The sequence below is a fragment of the Taudactylus pleione genome, unplaced genomic scaffold, assembly GCF_031769625.1.
Source record: "Taudactylus pleione unplaced genomic scaffold, aTauple2 ptg000129l, whole genome shotgun sequence".
Classification (NCBI taxonomy): Eukaryota; Metazoa; Chordata; class Amphibia; order Anura; family Myobatrachidae; genus Taudactylus; species Taudactylus pleione.
Genome location: NW_028284531.1, coordinates 18,682,185 through 18,690,153, shown reverse-complemented (window position 1 = coordinate 18,690,153; position 7,969 = coordinate 18,682,185). Strand labels below are relative to the sequence as shown.

General features: G+C 41.4%; 1 protein-coding gene across 1 annotated transcript in view; it reads left to right on the top strand.

Moving 5' to 3' along the window:
* Positions 1-437: 437 nt before the first annotated feature.
* Positions 438-7,969, top strand: part of SEMA4B (semaphorin 4B) — a 273,822-nt gene continuing 266,290 nt past the window's right edge. Inside the window, exon 1 of the mRNA XM_088472934.1 lies at positions 438-615. The gene's annotated coding sequence lies outside the window, so the exon portion shown is untranslated. The remainder of the gene's footprint in view (positions 616-7,969) is intronic.

The following is a 7,969-nucleotide window of genomic DNA, read 5'->3' as shown; positions in this document are numbered from 1 at the left end:
TCTGAATGAGGCCCTATGGTAGCTGGTTCCAAAATGTTGGTCCAGGAAGCAAGGTATTTCAGGCGCATGGAGTACCAAGGGCTAAACACATATTTATGTGTGAAAATGTTGCATGAAATACATTATTCTGCATAATATTCACTGTAGCCACCACAGGGTTTGTGTCAATTAAATTCATTCCCTCAGCATTTTTCTTCCCTCCACATCTAGTTTAACTTGTACCCCTGAGATGTATGCTTTATATATGCTGAAGCAGGCAATTTCACACAGCTATGGCAAGGAAAGGGTGTTCCATGCTTCAGCATCCCAAAGGAGCACCAAGAAAAAGCATGCTAGATTCACGGAGAGACAATCCCTTGTCCCCTCCCCCTGCCTCCACATCCCTCCTTCACCATTAGACTGGTAGTTTAACACAAGCAAGCCTTGCCTTAGTGTAATGTGCTTCCCCAGCAGCCAAGCCCATTTTCTCTGGTCTCTCTCCTGCCATCACATTTCCTCTCACCTGCTGGAGAGGTCTCATCTTTGGAGCACATTGTCAGGGCACCCCCTTTACTCCTCTTCTGCAACTTACCTGGAATTACCGAATCAACTATTGCATGAAGCAGCATGTGACTGGTAAGAAAATGTATCCTTGTTCCTTTAAATGCATTTATTTAATATCTGGCTGTTCCTGTGTACACATGTCTAGAGCCCCTCATTGTAGAGAAGCTGTCATATGTTACTAGTACATACAGGGTTTGCTCATGTGCAGATAAGGGACTTCCCTTTCAGCTGCACAGGTTGCAGTAAGTGTAGGAACACATGACACTCACAGTACATGTCAAGAGATCAAAACATATGATTGGTAAGTCATTAGTGCCTGTTATATGTTCAGTACATTTGGATAAATGATGTAATATATTGGTGATATTATTGTACATTTAGTATGAAAAAAAAACTATTAAAGGTAGATTGTGCTGTATCACAATCGTGATTAAAACATTCAACTGTTTGAACACCCAGAAGTATTTCAAACATATTACAGTCCTGTCACCCAAAGGGTTAAAAAATATATTTAAAAAAATCAGCTGGATGTTGTACAATTCTAGTATAGAACATAAATACAGAAGGTATTTGGGACTCCTCAGGTTATAGTAAGAATAAAAGAAGTAATGCTGTAGTGTAAGGTATAATCCAGGGATTGGGATCATATGGTAGTCCAGGTGTTCCTGAGATACGCCTCCTACAAAGAGCAATCGGTGGCATCTCATAGATCAGTAGCCCAGCATATCTGTTCTGTCTCTGGTTTCTACAAATTATTATATAGCATAGCACTTATAGCATTGTATTGTAATATAGGATAAATGGATCAATGCTGACTAATCCATTTATTATGATATATAATATTAAATGAAGACATTTGTAATTCTTAATCTCCACAGCTCTTCTTTCTTTTTAAATTTCATCTCCCTAATTTATGGACTATAACTCCTAATTAGCCAATGAGGGGACTCTGCAATCAGGTCACGTAAGCAGGATTTCCTAGTGGAGACCGGGAGAATCTCCTGTAACATTAAAACACGAATAGCCTAATGCATTAAAGCCCGCTTATTACATCTAGACCTAATGTTACTGCAACAGATACATAAAAGGAATATCAAAATGACAATGTTAGAAAAATAATACTGTTAAATGCAATCTATTTTGTATTGGTATTATATAGCCAATGTGTATAAAGCCTGTGCTAAGGAAGGTGATTCCAGGGATTCCTGCTGCCGTTGCACAGTAGGTCTTGTGCTGTTCTCTATGTCAGGTGCGGTAACCATGGAGAGAGCTTGAACAAAAACCTAAAGAGAGGAGGGTGGGGTATTGGATTCCAGAAGTCCTCTAAAAACATACACTGCTATTTCTACAAGCATCATGCTGACATGACTACTCTCAGCTCACCCTAACCCTGACCCTGTAACTGATCCCTTACTCTGAGCTAAAGGGAATTCATTATTCTCTCCTTTTTTTTCCTCAAGGCATTTTCTACCACATAATAAAGTGTGTGAAAAGTCTGAATAACATGCAAATGCTATTTTAGTTTTAAAGAGTGCACATTGTTTTCCTTCTGAATATTTTATTTGTAAGTATAACTTTTACCGAAATTGCCCGAGAGTGGCGTGGTCCTGGAGCTACCATTAACTGGATGACCTTCTATTATTCTAACAACCTAGGGCAGAGGTTCCCAAACGCAGTCCTTAAGTCACCGAAACAGTTCAGGTTTTTAGAGATATCCATGGTTGAGCACAGGTGGTTAAATCAAATTGACTGAGGTACTAATTAAGTCTCTTGTGGTCTAGCATGGATATCCTTAAAACCTGGACTGTGAAACTGGCCACACATCTAAAGATTACCTGTCCAACCAGCCAACTAGTTGATTAGTTGGAATGAAAATCTGGTAACGTATGGGAGTAAATGATGATCAGCAATTTGCTCCTAAATTATTATTATTATTATCCTTTATTTATATGGCGCCACAAAGGTTCCGCAGCGCCTTACACAGTACATAAATGAGCACACAAGAAAAACAGTTAATAGTAATACAAAACAATGCAGGACAAGGACAAGGTTGTAAACTCAGCTGCAAAACACAAGCAGCAGGACATGAGCAACCAGGTGGTAGGTGCCATTGTAGGGAGTTAGGAGTAAATTATACTATAAGTAGGGGGAGGAGAAGCACGTGAGGATGAGGGCCCTGCTCGTGAGAGCTTACATTCTAAAGGGGAAGGGCAGACAGACAGGGGCGACACAGAGGGGTAGATAGTGAAGAAGGCATGGAGCAGTGGGTTAGGATATGTGCTGCGGAATGTGTGTGTATAAGACGACCTGATGTTATGTAAAAATTAAGTCCTTCATACATCTATCTCTATGATAGAAAATAGATTGTTTGTGTTATTTACATGAGAGATGTACAAAGTAAAGTAGAAGCACTTTAATTTGTGTGTTACATTTTAGCATCTATATACAGCCTGACAAGAAATGCAGCTATTATGGGACTGTCCCGCCATCCTAATACAGTAGTGACTACTTTAGTTCCAGCTGCTGGGTGCTATGCCATGCTCCTGTGAGTGGGTGCATCTCACATGCTAGACCCACTCACAAATGGGTGCAGCCATACATGATGTGGTCCCACAGGATGTTGCAGTACCCGGGCCCAGAATTTCTCTTGGCAGCCCTGGAGGTGACAGACCAGAATGAAAATGGTCGTCAGACAAATGCCAGAAAACAGATGAAAATGGACGTTCAGACAAGTTTTGAACAAATTGTTTAGATCAAACATTTAACAAACTTGTCTGAACATCCATTTTCATCTGTTTTCTGGCATTTAGGAGCAAATTGCTGATCATCTTTTAATCCCATACATTACCAGATTTTCATTCCAACCAATCAACTAGTTGGCTGGTTGGACAGATAATCTTTAGATGTGTGGCCAGCTTTAGGGTGCCCTAAGGATCGAGTTTGGGAAACCCTGGTTTAGCAGAAATAGGGGTCTATTTACTAAGCAGTGTTAGGAGACAGAGTGAAAAGTGATAAGAAAGTGATAAGGTGCCAGCCAATCGGCTCCCAACTGTCATTTTTCAAGCACAGCCTGTGAGATGACAGTTGGAAGCTGATTGGCTGGCACCTTATCACTTTCTTATCACTTTTCACTCTGTCTCCCAACACTGCTTAGTAAATAGACCCCACAGCATGCTACTGTGGACTGATAAAGTTTAGTTTGGCTGCCCTGGATAACAGATAAACAATGGAGACTTTTGTCTAACCTGGCCCTAACTTCAATTGGTGTTCCCTTATCTGCAACAGTTAGCTCTGTCCGGTCTGGATTCACACACTAGCGCAAACAGCTTGGTGATGATCTCACAGGGAAGAGACAGTACAGTACATCAATGTACTCTTCTACAGGCATTGCCTATGGTCGCACTTCAATCCACATGTGATTTACAGAAGCCTTTGCAAAAGGTTATCATTAAACCTTTATTAATCTGATATTATCGTTACTGCTAATAATAAAAAATACTTTAACTGACCCCTGGAGGCTATATTCCAAGATATCAACCATAGAGGTAAGTCACATATTTCAGTAGGGTTGGATATGAAATACCGACACTGGAAGCCCGACAGCAGAAAATCCTGACACCGGCTGGTAAGTATAGTTAACCCTCCCTTGGGAGTGCCTAACTCTAAGACTCCGGGGGTGGTGCCTAACCCTAAGTCCCCCCCCGTGGTGCCTAACCCTACATGCACTCTAAACCTAACCCTCACAGGGGGTGCCTAACCCTAAGACTCCGGGGTTGGTGCTTAACCTTAAGTTCCCCCCCGTGGTTCCGGATCCTAACCCCCCCCTCCCTGCACCCTAACCCTATCCTCTCCCCAGAGGTGCCTAACCCACCCCTCCCCTAGCCTAACCCTTGGGGGTGCCTAACCCTAAATCCCCTCGGGGGAGCCTACACCTAACCCTCCCCCCTGAGGCTAACAGCTCCCAACGCCTGGCTTACCTATGTTCGGTATGTGAGGATTTCGGTTTGGGGCTAATGATAGGCATCGGTATTTAGATGCCTATCTTTAGTCCCATGCCGGACTTTCAATGTCGGGATCCTGGCAGTTGGGATTCCTGCCGCCGGCGTACTGACTATATCCCCTTTTGGTATTATCCTTACATTTCAATGCAATGCTGTTAAAAATGGGAAAAAATGACATCATACTCTACTCCAGAACTCTGAAGCTGCAGTCCTCCCACATTGTTAGGATAGTGATATGATGTCATAAGGTTAAAAATCTGCCTCCTGTGTATAAGTCCCCATATCTAATCAGCACAGTCAGTAACACTGAAAAGCTGTCACTCACACTGTGCCTGCACAATTAAAGAAAGCTCCTTCCTCCTAAATTGGCAGCTCTTTGCAGAGAATGAAAGAAAGCATGGTGGACTTATTTAGTTAATTCTAGCCACATCATTTGTTATATTTTGATATAACATTTACGGGCCCATTTATCATTGTATATTTGGGGCTTAGTCCTCAAAAATGTTAACTGCAAATATTAAGTTTCCCCCAAATGTATGAAGGAGGGACAGTAAATATCTCTGATAGCTGCTCCAATCCCTCCATTCCCACCAGCAGCTGCAACCCCCATAGGTTTCTATGGGGGATGCGATACTGCCAAATTTACCAACTTCCTGAATGCGATGGCGTTAGCTATGGGCTACACATCGCAAAATTAGCCGGCAGAGGGTTCCCCCAGAACCCTCTAGCAATGGCTACAGCGCATGTGCTGTAACCCCGTCAGTTCTCCGGGCACATCGCCTTGGGCTTCTTGGCTTTATTTGCTTTAGAAATACTTTCCATGCTGGATATCATGTCATGATGGGCCAAGGAGAAATGCCATGTTTGTTACTTTACAAGAGTGGTTCTGCATGGTGTAGCACAGTGCACAATTACATCTATGTAAATTTCATTTTAAACTGGAGAAGAAACAAGTTACTTAGATGAGTCTCTAATGTCATCATCATTTTTTTTTTTTTTTTTGCTTTTGAATCATTTTGCTGCAGAGAAAAAATAACAAATTGGATGTTTGACCTTAATTTCATATAGTGACGCGTTTGACACCAGAATCTTCCTATACTGGCACCTAATATCACTAATATGTGCTGATGTCAACATTTTCATGCTTGGGTTGCATCGTAGAGCATCCTTCTTCAAGCACTGACTATGTGCTACTGGTAACATGCTAATACACTGACTGAGTACACCTCTTGTGTAGCTAGTTTGAGAACTGAATATAAGACATCCTCTCACCGTCAGGAATGTAACTTACTGTAGCAATGTCTGTGGTAAGACACTAAAAATATGGGCTCTGCTTATATACTGTAGATAGTGCAGCTGGAATCGGTATGATTTACCGGCAGTTCAAATGCCGACGGGTGAAAATCCCGATTATCGTAAGATACGTATTGACTAACCTATTTTACCCCCTAACCCTCCCTTAAGGTTGCCTAACCCTAACCTCCCCTCAAGTGCCTAACCCTAATCCCACCCCTTCCCCGCAGCCTAAACCTAAGTCCCCTGGGGGGTGCCTAACCCTAACCCCCCCTTCCCCTAGCCTAACCCTAACCCTCCTGGGGGGGGTGCATAACCCTAAGTCCCCCCTGAGAGTCCCTAACCTAACCCTCCTCCCCCGCGGCTGTCCGCGCCTAGCTTACCTTCAATCGGTAAGCCGGGTGTCCGGCTCCCGGCGTTTGTCTAATGACAGGCGTCGGGATTTCGACGCCTGTCATTAGACACTTGCCAGGATTAGACGGTCGGGAAACCGGTGGTCGGGATCATGTCTGTCGGTTTCCCGTGCAGCCTCCTATATATGGAAGCACAATTCATAAACTCTCCACTTTTCTTGCTTTCACTATTATTTTTGTTTTATATGTTGGTTGTCTTTGTTGCTTGTATTGTATCTATTCTAGAACAAACCTTACTCAAAATACAGTTTATTTTTTTTACGGCACTGTTAATACAGTTTTTCCTATTGCCAGTATAGTATATTTTTATTTTATCAGGACTCCAACAAGCTTCTGCAGAATCAGCCTGACATTTCAGACCAGACATATTTGATTAGATTATTATATACATTCCTGTTACATTTCTGATTAAAAACATAATTTTATTGGCAAAAAAAAAAGATTTGTGCGTCCAGCACCTTGGTACAGCCGTGTTTTGTTATTCGCTGAGTAAGTATGGGCAACAAATAATACCACAGTCCATTCCAGGAATATAAGAGCCAGACTGCTGGTGTTCACACAAAAATTGCTGGAATGGCAGTAAGGTTTATTGTGTAAATGTATCACATCGCCGAGCATACTGAACAAAGAAAAGCAGGGACATATTCCAATGGGAGCGGAGTGAGATTCCTGCAGAGAAAGAGCAATTTTCTGTAATTTGCCCAATAGTGTCAGTTGCGAGGACTGGTTGCTAAGTAATTATGTTAGTGTTACTGTAATGTCATTGTGCTGGAGTTATCAAGACCAATAGAATAGTACAATATTTGGCTGCTTTACATTTTTTTTTTTTTTTTTTTTATTGCACAATATTCTAAACAAAAATCCCTATTTTGTTTGCCTTGTAAAGAGGTTTACAGTACCATAATTGTTATTTTATTTTAATGCATGGGCCCCTTTATTTATTTATTTATTTATTTTTTAAGTTTCAGTTTTCTCCCTAGAATCTGTTATTGCAGATTAGTTCTTGTTGTAACTTTGTAGCACAATGACCACTGTTTTCCCTAAGTTGTGTACTTTGCTAATAAAGAATATAAAATTGTAATCTATGAAGAGTTGCACTGAACAGCAGATTTCCAGGGAAACACTTGCACAGTGGATCTTTTATGTTTGCAAGTTATTTTTGTACATTATCATTCTCTATCTAGAGTATACTTAGATTGTGCGGAGTTGCCATTTGCCAGCCTATACATCTCTCTATATAAGTCTGAGGGGCACTTATTTATTAAGCTGATTCTGCCCCACAATCTTATCTGCTGTAGTCTGGAAGTACAGTCATTAGAGTATCTGAGAGCAGTCATGAGGGGAAAGGCTGTTGCTATAGGCCTATGAGTATAAGGATAGATACTATAATAGTAGGAATTGGGGTGATATGCCCCTTCCTTTTAATTTTTCTATTCCTTTCCTGATATTCTTTGTTGTACGTGTGACCTGTTTATGTGTCAATTGGTTACTAGTATTGAGCGGTGTCTGACTGGCAGTTTTGGTTTTAACTTTATGACTACCCGCTCCCTCTAGTGATCCTGTTCTGTCAGACTATTCACTTGTTGTAACTCTTTTCCTTGGTTACTACAGCTGATCTCGCTATGTCCGTGAGCCATATAGTTCCAATATCCCAATCTACACAATTTGTACATTTGTTATTTCCTGCTCTGGAATTCCTTTCTCCTTCAGTTACAATCC